Here is a 15,792-nt window from a genome sequence, read left to right as displayed (position 1 = left end):
AGCCAGCCATTTGCAGTGGCCATAGCTGCTGGATTCAGAAAGCAGATAAATACATTAAATCTCTATTAGAACATTCCATCATAAAGCACAGTCAGCTATAGTGCCCTGTCTTTTCTCTTAAGAGCTCTAAAGAGATATATGAATGCTTGCATGCAGTATGGAATGGGTGATATTGTCACTTCATTATCTGCACCTGGACTGTAACTTATGCAACTTATGTCTATTACTGAAAAACAGTTCAAATATAGTCAGTATAAGGCTTGTAGGACAGCTTTTGAGCATAAATGTATACATTTACAGTTCTTTACCACTTGGGATTTTTAATATTATGTTCTCTACACACTGACCCTGCTTTATTTAGTCAGACTAATTTAAACTGGGAAAAAGCACAATGCTACAACCACCCTTATATTTGCCTTCACACTAAGGCACACTTCATCTCTAAGCCTGAATGACCAGCATTCTGCTCTGTGTCTTGTTATCTTGCTTCTCATTAACTTAGCAGAATAAGTGCTACTTATACTGTGAGACATCTTTTTTACCTAATATACCAGGACACAGATCTCCAGCCCCTTATCTTCTCACATAACGAAGATTGCTCTCTAGATTTTATAGATTTTATAAATTTTCATATTTCTCTTCAAATCACTGTAATAATGAAATTTTGGAGCTTTTAAATGCGAATTTACTCAAAAGTAGCAAAGAGCAATTCATAAAATGCTGCAGCACACACCCTGAGGTAATATTCTTTTTGCAAAGTACTTTTGCCTGTACAACTAGCCTATGGTTATGGGTTGTTCTGCCTAGCAGCATACTTTTTGCACTTGCCAAGCTGTCATTCTGCAAAGGTGAAAGGAAAAATAAAAGGAATCATCTCATCACTGCCATGAGTGCCATGACTAGAACTGAGACTTCACTTAATCTCATTGTGAATGCTTCAGGGATGGGTTTTGTTACCACTCTTGTGCAAGAACGAGGGAAATTCTCACCCCTAATCTGTGTAGAGCCCACTATTTTATAACACGTATTTAAAACAAAAACAAAAAGATATATTGGAACTGTGAAAAGCTCTATTTGTAACAGTATAATTAAGTTTGAATAATTACTCCAGATTTTTATAAACTTGAGAGCCCAGATTAGAAAAGCAGATGAAGATATACTCAAAACTGAATGTATGGGAGGGAAGTTTGCTTGCATACTTCGCTTCTTGGCGGAATAGCACATGAACATGGTCAGAATCTTGCCCTTAGACAAACATAGGTTGTGTTGCAATCTCGTGTTTGTGTGCAACAAGTTTTCTTCGAACAGTTTATCAGCACAAAGTCTATCACAAAGTTCTCTTACATTCCAATTTCAGTAAGCAAAGCTGGCTTGTGCTATGATGACAGAGAGGTCCATTTCCAACAGAATTTTACAAACCTCAGCAAATCTTTCTTTATGGATCTGTTTTAATAGTTATACGCCACAGCAGTATAGCTGGGGAGTGTTACCTCTCCTCAGTTGAACCTGCTGTATCAAGAATGACATGTAACAACTTGTTACACATCAGGGAGCGCCTGCCTAAGCACTCATCAAGGGCATTTGTGTGGCTACAGCTGGGGTCAGAAGCATGGCCAAATGCAACTGAGGCTGAGCACAGAAATAGGCACACAGGAAAATATTCCAAGGTAATGGACATTTTTGTTCTATTTTCCAAATCATAACAACTGAATATTCTTATCTTACCTATAATATCTTAATAATAAAAGCACAATATTGTTGTGCTTAATGATATTACTGTCTTTTACCTTTGCTGCCTAATAAGCTCACACACGCACAGAGATTTGAATGTACTTATGCACAGCCCTGTCTGTCCTACAAAATTTTCAGTTCAAATCCTCATTACTTATAAAGCATTAAAGGAGTGTATCTCAGTCAGCATCCCAGTTCTGGAATGGAACCTGATAGATTTACATTAGGTTATCAGAAGTGGAAGTGTATTGTTTGTCCAAATGACTAAAAAAGTGTCCATAGTTCTTTAAACAAGCAGAAGTAAACAGCTGTTTTGCATAAAATTGCAGAGAGATTTATACTTACAAAAATCATTACAAATGCATAGAAAGGCTCCTTCAACATACTTGTTCAATTTTTAAAAAATAAAATACATATATAATCTCATTTAGTCCCCTGCACAGAATATTTATTTGCTTGATCCTCACAAAGACAACTCTTTCAAAGTGAAAGCTGTGTTTGAAATCATCATTTGCACAAGATTTTACCTTCTTTCAAGAAAAAAATCTATTGCAAAAGGCATCATGAACTGCTTTTATTGTTGTCATATTTTCTATCTGATTGTTGATCTTCCACAAGGAGATAATGCAAACAGCTTTTTGTAAACTCCTTCCCAGCAGAAAAGATTTAGTAGGAAAGACACAATAGCAAAACCACAGTCCATTCTGTTTCAAGAAGTTATTTTCTTATATTAAAATCCTGCACTCGTTATAAAATCTGTTAATCACATTATCTTATTTTCCTGAAAGAAATAAACCAGGAGAGGAGAAATTAATCTAGTTTGAAATAATGAGCACAAGGTCTCCTATTATTGAGTGACTCTACAATTTACAAAGTTTAGCAATGTGACGCTATAGTGATAGATACTTTAGGTACATACTGTAGACTGCTAGATAGATACAAAGCTAAAAAGGAGCAGTTCAAACAATTCTTGCTGGTTTTATCACTTCTGACAAAACCAATGCTCCTGATGTTGAGTCCATAGAAGCAGGCACCATGTGGGCACAGCTTGACCTTCCAGATCAGGCAGATTAAGAACATAATATTTATGACACGATTAATGCTGAGATGATGTTAACGACTTAGCAAACCCAAAATCCCAGAACTGATGCTTTGTCGTTTTAACTGAACAAGAAAATGACATGTCCAGTATGGAAATTCTGGCAGAGAGCTGACTGGCAAGTTTTCATGTTAGTGCACAAGCAAGGAAAGAAAAATTAGAATGACACTTTTTTTTTTTTTTTTTTCTTCCTCTATCAGACTACTCTTCGGTTGTCAACAGGGAGAAATCAAGTCTTAATAGAATAAAGCCTGTATTGCTCATTTCTAAATATTGCAGATGACTTGAAAGGCCCTGCAGTGCTCTTAGTAAATTTAGTGAGAGCTTCTTTTTTAGTATGAAGAAAAGCAAGGAAAGTTGAATTGAAATTTGCACACTTGGATATCAAAAGTACAGCTTCTCCATGAACAGACATTCAAAAATACTGAGGTTATCTTTTAGCTGCATGTATTTCTGTGGATAGATATTTAAAAGAGGGGGGAAAAAAAAAAAAAAAAAAAAAAGCAAAAAAGAAAAAGCATTTCAGTATGTTATCAGATTGTATAAATTCAGGGAGTAACCAGGCTTGCACTTTGAGAGCATGAGAGCACCACATGAACAATCCATGCAGATTCTGTGAAAAGAGAGTATTTTTATGTCCATTCATAATCAGGGACATGGTTTAGTAGGAGCTATTGGGAATAGGTGAACGGTTGGACTGGGTGATCTTTTAGGTCTTTTCCAACCTTGGTGATTCTATGATTCTATGATTCTATAATCCAAACCAAAATGGTACAAGCATAACTTGACATGACAGACATATTGCAGTTTACTAAGCCTTTGTTAAAAAAACAAAAAACAGATCTTACACTTTTATTACAAGCCTTGGAAATTTGGAATTCTGTACTCTGTCCAGATTTCTGGACTTTTGTTTGTATGTAATTCTAATAGGTATTTTAATAAGCATGGGCTCCTAGGACTGCAGGTATTTTATAGAAGGCTTGAAAATACAACCTGAGTGCGCTCTACTGATTTAAAATACATAAAAGAGAGTATGAAATAAGCCAAAAGATATTTTTTAACATTTCGTTATTTTGAGCCTTTCCCAGAGTTTTAAATTCTTGAGGATAGCAACATTAGCACAATAATTTTTTTGCAATAAATTATGTGTCAAAATACTTCCAGTTAAGAAAAGCGATTTTAAAACACTTAAAAATAATTATTTTTATCATACTCGTATAATTTAGACATCATATGAGGTAGAAACTCAAGACATTATTATGTGGAAGAAGAATATGTCTTGAGCACCTAAGATGTTCTTCCATTTTACCCTTGAGAAACTGTACTATAAAACAGAGAATGTAACACAAATAAGGAAATGAACACCCTTCACAAGAAGCCAAAACACTGCTTATCAAAGATTGATTTTTGAAAGAGGCAGAAATTCTCCCACTCTTCAAAATATTCCATAAAATAAATAATATTTTTATATAGACAAAAGCTCAAGAGTTGAAGATGGGGAAGACAGAAGTACCTATGGACACAAAGGTGGAAAGAGGTTAACACAGAACCTCCAAGAGCGGGTAAGTAAGAGCAGATATAAGCCGAACAAAAGGTCTTCAACCTGAGTTTCCTTCATTACAGTTAAATGTGCTGATCACCAGCTATGTTCTTCTGTGGCAGAAAAGGTCAGGAATTGTCTAAATAATTTAACACAAACATTGGGCCAGAAAATTAGAGACGCTGATTCATTGGTCCAATGACTGGGACATTCAGCTTGGGTATAGACGACCTATAGATTTTGTATTATGGCTGTCAGTCAATGAAACTGAATGTGGAGCTCTGCAACAAGCATATAAGGTAGAAGATAACAAAAACTTTGGCGCTCCTTGCAAGGCGAGCAACATCCCCCATAGCAGCCTGTTGAGGCCTGGGCTGAAGAGGCAACAGTAGAACAGCACAGTGCTTGAACATGGGAGGCCAAGGTAGAAAACTCCATTTTTAATCCAAAATCAAAGAGGAGAGTAAGCAATTTTCTTGGCAGGTATCATTTTCCCCTTTGATATCTTTGATTCAAATGAAGTAACATTCAGCATAATATTGAATTAAATGACTTTCATCCTTCAAGAGCATCCTCTTTTCAGATAAATATCCAAAACCTCCATTTTTTGTTAAAAGTAGAAACTTCTATGGGGAATTTGGCAAATTTGAATGTAGTCTTTTGTATGTTTGTTTTTCTCATCACTAAACTGATAATAGCATAAATCTGTGAAGTGATGCAAAAAGCCTGTTCACTGCACACATGAGGGGACTGGTAGCCAATAGACAAGTTTTGGTCTGATCATATGCATCCTAGAAAGAAAGAAGGAAAAAATAATCATACCACTTAATCAACAGAACTGCTTATGCAAGCACATCCAGACTATAATGATAGTGCACTTTAAGGCCAGTCATGGAAATGTCCAGATCACATTACTGTCAAAGTCAATAGTACAACTGTGGATAGATCTAAACATAATACAACACAGCAATCCAATAGACTTTTAAAAATGAATAAGGACATGGTCATAAGATGCTCATATCTTGTTACTCCAGATCTCTTAAAACTAAATTATAGAATAAAAATTGGATAAACTATGAAACGTTCATATAGTTAATCCATTTGCCCAGTTACAAGCTACTCCTAATCACTAATGCAAAAATTCTGAAAGGTGGATAGCATCTTGCACATTGTACAAAAAGGAAAAGAGAAAGAAGGAAACCTTTCTGCTGAAAGCAGCACCTTTTTGTTAGCTTCAATAGAAAAATATGCATAAATAAATGCATATATTTACATTTATATTTGTGCACAACTAGATGTAGGCATATCTGTGTATGTATACATACATATTTCAAATGTTTTGGTGACAGAAACCAGAACATGTCACACTGAGACTTACAGGAGCAGTGTAGAAGTTTGGAGCTCGGAGCAGCTGGGTTCATCTGGTGAGCCCAAAGCAAACCAACAACAAGAACAAGCAGTCATAGAAATCAGAACTCAACCCTCAGCAATATTCAACATAAGCAAACATCAGTAGCTATGGGGAAGGTTGCTTCCTTCCTTTCCTGGACAGGGTCTTTATTAACTTGAATATTCCATTCATCTGTTTATTTAGGCTTGGGAACCAGCGAGTAGAACAATGAATTGGGTCAGAGAGCAGAAATCTGTTTTAGATTGCAAACATAGTACTATTAGTAGAGGTATGGTATTATGATTGATGAATCAGAGTGAAAGCTCACACATTAAAATAATATGGTAGTAAACACAGTGGTAATTCCTGTGCTACCTTTTGCAGCTCAGGAAAATATTTAAGATTTCTCTGTCTCAGAATTTTCAGCCAGCTGCAATGTCTTATCAACTATATGTGTTTTTGTATCTAGTACTGATGCTTCTTTCATATTTTCCATAAAACTAGAGGAGATTCATAATTACAGCTTTAATTACAGTTCTGGGAATTAATGGTAAATTACCGAAGAGTATCATAGAATCATGGAATGGCATGGGTTGGCAGGAACATTAAAGATCGTCTTGTACCAACCCTCCTGCTGTGGAAATTGAACAAGACCATGCTCTCAACCTTTTTTTGTATGAGAGGCACTCCACTCTCTGATCTTCTCTGTGGCCCTACTCTGGACCTGCTCTAACATCCCCACTACTTTCTTCTGCTGGGGGCCCCAGGCCTGGACATAGTACTTTAGATGGGGCCTCAAGAGGGCAGAATAGAGAGGGACAATCACCTCCATCCTCCTGCTGGCCACCTATCTTCTGATTCAGTCCACGATACTGTTGGCCTTCTGGTCTACAGTGTTGAACTGTGCCAAATTTTTCATCCACCAGAATCCCCTAGTCCTTCTCCATAGGGGCTCTTCTCCCAGTCTGCACATTGGATATCTATGATTGCCTCAACCCAAGGGTAACATTACACTTGGCCCCGTTGAACCTCATTAGATTTATGTGGGCCCACTTACCAAGCCTATCCATGTCCCTTTGGTTGGCATCCCTAATTTCTGTGAGTAGTAGAGATAAAATCTAGACAAGGGAATTGGAAGCAAGCCAAAATGATTTACCAAGAGATGCATATTTTTTCTACAGTTTAGGTGTCAGAATATTACCCTTGGAGAAAAAAATAATTTTAAAAAAGGCCAAAACCAATTTCAATGACCACTTTTATATTTTATTCAATTACTATTTGATGGAAAATCTGTAAGTGAACAGATTTTCCTTGGCTACCAACAGAGGATTTTGTTCAAACATAGGTTTGTTTTTAATGTCTTAGTTAAATATTTTGCTTGAGTATTTATTTCTTTCTTAGTTTAAAAGCAGAGTGGAACACTTTCAAGGGAAGTTGAGAAATACTTTATTCTTTATCATTATAACCTATAGCTAACAGTGATTTTTATTTTTTTTTTCCTTAAGATGGAAGATGTAAGCTTGAGTTTCCTGAGGAAGAGGAAGAAACTGAACACATCTTTCCTAATCAATGTTTTAGTTTTGAATTATTGCACAAAGAACAGAAAGGATTTCTTGCTTTGTAACTTGGAAGGAATTTGATAAATGGTCATTACTGAGTAATGGAGAATGCTGAAGCACTGACTGAGTATCTCTGAGCTCCCAAGGTCCCTAAGGAGAGTACAAGTCTGTTAGTTCTGATGAAGCAAAGCATAAAATAAAAGGTAAGCTCCGAGGAGACACTAAGTCTTCTAACTGGTATGTCTAACATAGTATATAGAAATCATTAAAATCAAAATATTATGTTAGATACAACTATCAGCTGACTCAATACAAACATTTCAAGCTCAAGTTCCAAACAAAAAATGAAATATTAAATATTATTAAAAAAATAAATACATAAATATTACTGTGATGTCACTAAGTAATGTTTAATGATATAGATGCCAGAGGGGCTTTCTGAACACCCTCTTCATGGTTCTTCGGCCATTTTAAACGTAAGTGGAAAGCTTTTGTGTTTTTTTTTGAAACACCAAACCATTTGGTATTCTACTCCCCTGCTGTCAGTTGGCAATTAAACCCACTGCAGTTTTTCCCTCTATGAACTTTTTAGATTAATACTGAATCTTCACTGAAGAGATTGGACTGGTTCTTACTTTCAAATCATTACTAGGTATAATGAAGCCATGTTGCTTATTTTAAATTTGTACTCCAAAAGATCATATTGATAAAAGACTTAAGGATTCACACTATGAATCCAAAAATGAGACTGTGTTAGAGATTCAATTTTTTGACACTAGGATGATAGAGAATGTTATTAAATGCTTTTCACAGATGTGAGTACATGGCTGGGATATCAAAGATGTAGCAGAATAAATATAAATCACATGTGCAACCATCTGTTTGAGTGTCAGTGATTATGTAAGTTATTGGCATGCTTCAGCCATGCTGGTTGGGTTGGCCTTCTATTTTATGGCTGAATGGACCTGGATTTTCTACTTCAGTAATGCCTATGTACAAAAGTACACTTAAAACCAGTTATACAAGTTAATAACAATAAGATGATTCATGCACCAGAAAGCTAGTCACTGTAGAAAACATGAGACATCAAGTAGGTACAGATACATGAAAATAAATACACAGAAGAGACAGGAAAGAAGAGCGGCAGACTCTTTAGCAGGGACTGAAGTAATAGTACAAGAGGAAATAACATCAAACTCAAGGAGGGTAGAGTTAGGTTGGACATAAGGAAAAAGTCTTTTACAATGAAGGTGGTTAGGCACTGAAATAGTGGTTGATGCCCCATCCCTGGAGGCTTTCAAGGTGAGGCTGGATCAAGCCCTGTGTAACCTGATCTAGCTGTGAATGTCTCTGCTAAATGCAGGGAGTTGGACTAGATGGCCTTTAAAGGTCCCTTCCAACTCTAAAAATTCTATGTTTCTATGATTCTATGATCTGAGAGTCTGAATAACTCCAGAGAAGGCTAAATAAATAAACACCTAGTCTCCTATTTAGAAAGTTAACAATAAGGTAATTTCTTTTTAAAGTGATTAATAGACATTGTAATAAAAAATGTAGTATAGCGTATGGATATATTAGTATTGTGATGATGTTGAAGACTATTTCATACACTTATCAAAAGATCAGTTCTTTAGAATGAAGTCTGTGTTCACTGAACATACATCTATAGAGACAAAAAAAAATTTTTTTTAAGTAATTTCTGAGTATAGATATTGAATGATGAAATATGTAACCTAAATAACAGCAGATAAGATGTCATCATGCTGGGTGATGTAGTTGCTCTGTAGGCACTGCTAAAGCCCAGGGGATCCAAACTGTCTTTGAAATGGTAGTCTGCATGTGGTCATACATCTGTAGTATCAGAAAATTCCATAAGGAGTCTTTATTGGATGCAAAAGATAGGTGCAGGGGAAGATGGTCTTTCACTTCCTCTCCCTCATCCTTCTTTTTTGAAATCATCAGCTTCTATGAATTTATGAATTCATTAAAGTTTTAAGGACCCTCCATATACTTGAGAAGACCTTCTTGAGAATAGATATATCCTCAGTATTCAGTAATCTACTGACTTCTCAGATTCTCATAAACGTCTTCAGGCAAAAAGTATAGTAATGCACACCTCATTTCTAACTCAGTTTCCTCTTGCAAATAAAAATTATCAGAAGCAATAGAAAATCTGAAATCCTGGATTTTGTATATATCCTCTTGTTTTGCTTCACTTCACATTCTTTTTAACCTAAAATAGGAACAATATAGGATGAGATAAATACTGCATCAGTTAAAACAATATTGCATAGCCATATATTTGCATGTGGTTGTTTACATCTATTGTATTAAGGTAACAGAGTTCATAACAAATGGTATGCTGGGTGCTCCCCAGTTGATTATGAAGCTAGAAAGGCATTCCCTATGCCTGCATAATTTCTTTCAAGCCTCTTAATGAATGGTATACATCTCCAGTTTAATATAAACAAGAGCTCTTCAACAGCAACATATAAAATACCTAGCTCTCTGTGTGTTGAAATAATGGATAAGGTGAATCTAAATGTTTTGGTAAAGATTTGTGAGTTCACAGACAGAAACACGCTTGCCCATAAAATTAGTCATATGCAACTATTGCACTAAATAAAATGTAAGAATAGTAGATTAATTGTTCTAAAGATAGACTTTTCTGCTGAGTACTCAACAAGTATATGACATATTAATACTAGTCAAAACACTCTGAATTTCCTTTTTCTATCAGGATTTGCTTTTGGAATGTTTGGAACTTCTGGGCAAGTATACTGACTGCAGTTATTCCATCCTGACTTTGCACTTGGTTGTCTTGATGACAGGTATATTTTAAAAAGTGCTTTGGAGAAGAAATCCAAACCTTCAATCACTGTTGCAGGTGAGCTTCTATCACAAGCCTGTGTTGGACTCTGCCTCCAGACTCAGATCTCTGCTCCTCCCCTAAGAAAACATACACAAAGAAAGCAATCCTAAGACATGCTTATCTCAGTGTGTAGATATATTAGCAACACAGAAATGTTACTGACGTCTACCTCAAAATAAAATATGATGATGTTCCCTTTGTAAGTAAGAATAACACTTGATGCACTTGCTTAGAACTACATTATGCAATGCATCTGATCCACTGATTTTAAAAGTGTATTATACATTTATCCTGCTGCTGACTTTTTTCATTATTGGAAAATATAGATGGCCTAAATAACCAAAGTTGATATTGAAAAGAGGTGCTAAATAAACCCTAGCAATTCCCAAATTCCTTGCCATACCAATGTAGGTGCGAAGACCGGTTTTCATCATCGTTTTCCGTACTGATAGAAAGATTCAGCACAAACTTTGAAAAAAATAAATCTTAGGTGTTCACTATTTTTGACAATATTTTCTTTGTTAACATTTACTTTTCAAACTTTATTCCAAAAAGATTCACTGAAGTATAAATGATTACTTTTACATTTTGGACAAATTTTTGTGGCAGTTTTGAAGTGATTCATTTAAGATGGTCAATGTAGTTTATAGTTTTTCTGTAAAAAAAGCATAAAAATATCTACTAGTTTCAATCATGAACCAACAGGACTCCTACAAGTGGTTAGTTAAACACTCCTTTAATACAGATATCTAAAGGAAAATATTCATGAATATTCACAGAGTGTAGAAATCACATAATGATTAGTAGACACAAGATGTAACCTAGGAGATGTTCAATTGAAGAGGGGGAAGGAAGGGATTGGGACACTTAAGTTGTTCTGAATTTACTTAACTAATGCTATTCTAGGGAGAATATTTAAAGCTATATACATTTCTCTTTTTTCATTCATCTCTATGCTGTGGCCTCCAAAAACTCTTTTTGCCTTACGTAAGATCCCAAGCCACCACAGTCCTCAGCCTCTTAGATCTCTGAGTCTGTTGTTGGCATCAAGAATCTCTCATCATTTACTTTTCTATCTTTAAAAGTTTCTGCTCTTTTACAGAAAATACTAAATTCAGGGCTGCATGCCACTAAGGATAGCTATAAAGTGCTGTTAAGTAGGACTGAAAATGTTGTGAAAGCCAACATCTAAACAGTGAATTATTGTTCTATGGAAATCTAGCTGTAGTTGTATGTCTAGCTCAGCTTGCCCTTGTTCTTTTGTTCATTGTTACATTCTGTGAAAAAAATAAATAAATAAAGTTCTACAAGAAGCTAAGCTTGCTAGCACCCTAGAAATAGTAGTAAATTTAATGTATCTTCATCTGGTGTGTAGATATCTCACTTTAAAGACTGTAACGTACATAATTCATTTCAGTTTTTGGTTTTGTTTTGTTTTGTGGGTTTTTTTGTTTTTTTGTTTGTTTGTTTGTTTCTATGTTTGTTTTTTGCATGTTAACAGAGAACCATGCTTTTTGAAAAGAAAATCTCAATGTTATTTTTAATATATCACGTGAAATTTTTTGTTTTTCCGCCACAGTACTGAATAGCTTTTAACTCTGTATAGAGTGTTCTGTAAGACTGGAAAACAAAGACAATCTAGGGCTTTGTGAGCAAAAAGCAATTCCTCTGAATCCTCTTCCACTCTCCTGCTCTTTTCTTTGCAGACCATTTCAGCTTCCAAAACACTGGCAGAACATGTGTGTCTTCAAGATTAATACAGGTAGGATGATGCAGACATAAAAGAATATGCAGGGTTTTAGAACTTTAGCATTGAAAAAAAAAAAAAAAAAAACCACAGAAGTCTGATATTGAATAAATCAGGGACTATCAACCTGGGATTGTTTTCCTCAGAGACATGTTGATTTTCAGTTTGGCTGGCTGAACACTGGACAGGAAGTTAACTGACAGTAGCAGCATAATTTTGCTACATGAAAAGTCACGTCTGCACTTTGATCCCAGAGACTGAAAATATCTGCACAGATCTCTGTGGATAGGGCTGGAAGAAGCAGAAACCCATGTGGTCTGAACAGCCTGCAACATATGTATAATGTAGTTTTGTCAGTAAAGCACAAGGCCAAGTTGAAAGTCTTTTCAAGTAGAGCGGAGAATCTCAGAACAAAGTTGGAAAGGACTTCTGCATGCATCTGATCAGACCACTATATTCAAGCAGGGACACTCAGAGCAGAGTGCTCAGGCCCATGACCCACACTTTTGAAGATCTCCTGTCCTGGTTTCAGCTGGGACAGAGTTGATTTTTCCTTCATGGTGTATATTTTGTCTTTAGGAGAAAGGGCAGTGTTGATAGCATACTTATGTTTTAGATGTTGCTCTACAGAGCCAAGGATATTTCAATTTCTCAGCTTCTCACACTGTCCTGGCAGAAAAGGGACTGGGAGCACAAGGAGTTGAGAGAGAACAGAACAATGGCAGCTAACCTGACTTGGCCAAAGGGATAATCCATAACATATGGCATAATGTAAAATAACTACAAGACTGAGGTGAGTTGTCCAGGGGGCTGCTGTTGGCTGGGGAATGGTATTGGTCAGTGGGTGGTGAGTAATTGAGTTGCGCATATACTTTAGTTCGTTACTATTATTTCTCTCTTTGTGTTTTAGTAAATAATTTTAATCTCAATCTGTGAGTTCTAATTCTTGTCTTTTTTTAATTTTATTTTCTCATTCTCCCTCCTGTCCCTCTGGGAGAATGAGAAGTGAGTGGAAGGCTGTGCAATGCTTAGCTGCCTTCTGGGTTATATGATATCTCCAAGGAGTCTGGGCAACATGTACCTGTGCCCCATTACATTTGCATTGTCTTCAGATTGAAAAAATACACTGTAATCTTATTAAAAAAAGAAAAAGAAAAAAGAAAAAAACAAGAAAGAAAGAAAGAAAGAAAGAAGAAAAGGAAAGAAAAGGAAAGAAAAGGAAAGAAAAGGAAAGAAAAGGAAAGAGAAAAGGTGATGCTGAGGCTGCTGTGAAAATCATAAAAACAAAAATACATTTAGAAGAGTTGTCCTCTTAACCCAGTGTCTTATTTCCAACACTGGACAACAGCAGAGAATTGGGGAAAATTATAGGTAAAAGGCAGTCATATAATGATGCTTCCCCAGGATAACATTTACACATCTAGCAGTTTTTGGTTTAGTGTTTCTGTCAAAAATTCATTGCAGCTCTGAGTCCTGAAAAGTAATCTGTAGCTTTTCATGACACCAAACCGTACACCAAAATTATTTCACTCATATCCATTTCTTACGTCCACCTTAGTTCATTAGATGACAAATCAAATTCAAATCAAATCTGCATAGGTAATCTTTATAGATGTAATAATATCAGTCAGGAATATAAATAGTTCCCATTCCATAAGCATCCTCCCAGTTTCTGGTCTGTTTTAGAAAATGAGAGCTATTTTGTGCAGAGTATTCCCACTGATGGCAACATGGCTCCTCATTTGTTCTAGAAAACTTAACTTCCTTAAGGACTTTTCACTATGTTTTGCAGGATTGTGAGTAATACTTTTTGCTTTGAATATCCGTTAAGCTGTTATATTTCCTGTACTAAAGAGAGTCAAGGATGCACTGTGCTCATATTTTAAACCTTTGAGGTACTTATAATGTATTGTGGGAAGAATTAATCTTATTCAGCTCATGTATTCTTCAAATGTTTTGTAATAAAAGAATTTTATCATTCATGCATGTACTTTATCAAACTTTGTGTAAGCAGATTTTTATTTTTTATCGCTATCTGCAATGTGTTAGGGTGCATTAGTGGAGTCTGTAAAACTATTAATTCTGTTATACAGCAAAAATAGGTATTTCAGAGACTGGTAAAAAATGACATTAATGAATGTAAACACATATTCCATCTGGGTTTTTTGTTGTTGTTTTTTGGTTTTTGGTTTTTGTTTTTTTTAAGTAAAGATCAATGAACTTGCTAAGATAAATATTGTAAATCTTCAGCATGATAACGAAAATTAGGATTTCTACGAGTATGGAGTTAAAAGCCATTGAAAATTAAAGCCTTTTGTCTTTGTTCCAAGAAACCAGATACCTAAAGTAAGGCACGTTCCTACTCTAAATGCCATGTGCTTCAAAAGAATTATGTAGATCTTCATTTATACCATCAGTTCTTTGGTAAGAAACTTTCCTCCTACATAGGTGATGTAAAGGAGAAAACATAGGAAGAACATGAGCAACAAATAAATATATAATGTAGAAGTTATGGGTGTTGTACCTTAACATACTGGAGAGGAAAGGATATAAACAATCAGTTTTGACGCTACAGTGAGATTCTAGGGGACAAGTTATTGTTCCTAATGTTCTTGTTGCTTGATACTTGTATTTGTTGTTGCTTGTTAATATTTGTATTTGATGCTGCTTGATGTTGTATGATACTTCTTATGAGGGTGCTAACATTTTTATCTATGCTAAATGTTCATCAAATGGCCCTATATGCATTCTTTCCCTGACATCCAAACTTCACTAGTGACAAACTCACACACGAGGTGTATCTCGTTATGGGAATTCTCGGCCAGAAGGAAACAAGTGTCCCCGTACTAGCATTTAAACCTGTTAGACAACACACATGCGCTGTGACACCAGGAGATGACTAAGAGATTAACAGATAATCTGACCTTGATAACGAGCAAAACAGAGTGGACTACTAGTGCGACAGATGTTTCAGGGTGCTGTATCCACAGCAGTTGCATTACAGTGGATTCAGATCATATCTCAGGAAACCTACTTTCAAAGAAGGATTAATAATCTATGATAACATGACATGTTATTTACACTAGAAGAAGAGTAAAGTACAGATTCAAGGCAGTTTAATATGATGTAATTCCAGTTAATCCACAGCAAATGTTATGTGTAAAGAAATATTGACTTCCCTTCACTATGAAATTTCATATTCCTTGGCCTACCACTCATCTCCAACTGGAATAATCTACCATTGACTAATTCAGTCTATGTTCTGAGCTCTTAATTTTACTCCTATGCTAAACTTAATTGGCTTTTGAAACCCTTTGCTGGATTTGTATTTATTCTGCTGAAGAAGGAATACAAAGAGCATCACAGCACTCAAGGAATGAGAGATCAATAGTGCTTGAGAGAGGCTAGCTAATTCCTCCCTAAACCCAAAAGACTGTTGTTTCAAAATTTCACCCTCTCACAGCTGTGCCTCCTTTCACTCTTTTTGTTTGCTGTGTACTTGTGCAGAGGGAATAAACATGCAGGCTACTTGAGGCAAACCAGAATGAAAAACTTCACCTGAACACCTGTGTGCACTTGTGACATCCTCATATCCCTTTTTGCTCCCTGGCAGGGATTCTCAGTTTTACCACAGAACCATAGATTACACAGCCGGCTTTTTGTGCCACACACACACAAAAAATAAACAAACGAATAAATAAATAAATAAAATTGCAGTATTTTAGTAGGCAGAAGGACTGATTCCCAGAGGAGCTCATTATAAACCCATTATAAGCTTAAGATTCAGGTGTTACTTTAGGTTCCTGCTCAATTTTCTGTTTTAGAGATACTGCAAATTATATTTTATGTTGAGA

This window comes from Lagopus leucura, unplaced genomic scaffold, assembly GCF_019238085.1.
Source record: "Lagopus leucura isolate 7727_CA_CO unplaced genomic scaffold, USGS_WTPT01 Super-Scaffold_100014, whole genome shotgun sequence".
Taxonomy (NCBI): domain Eukaryota; kingdom Metazoa; phylum Chordata; class Aves; order Galliformes; family Phasianidae; genus Lagopus; species Lagopus leucura.
Note: the sequence above shows the minus strand (reverse complement) of the source record.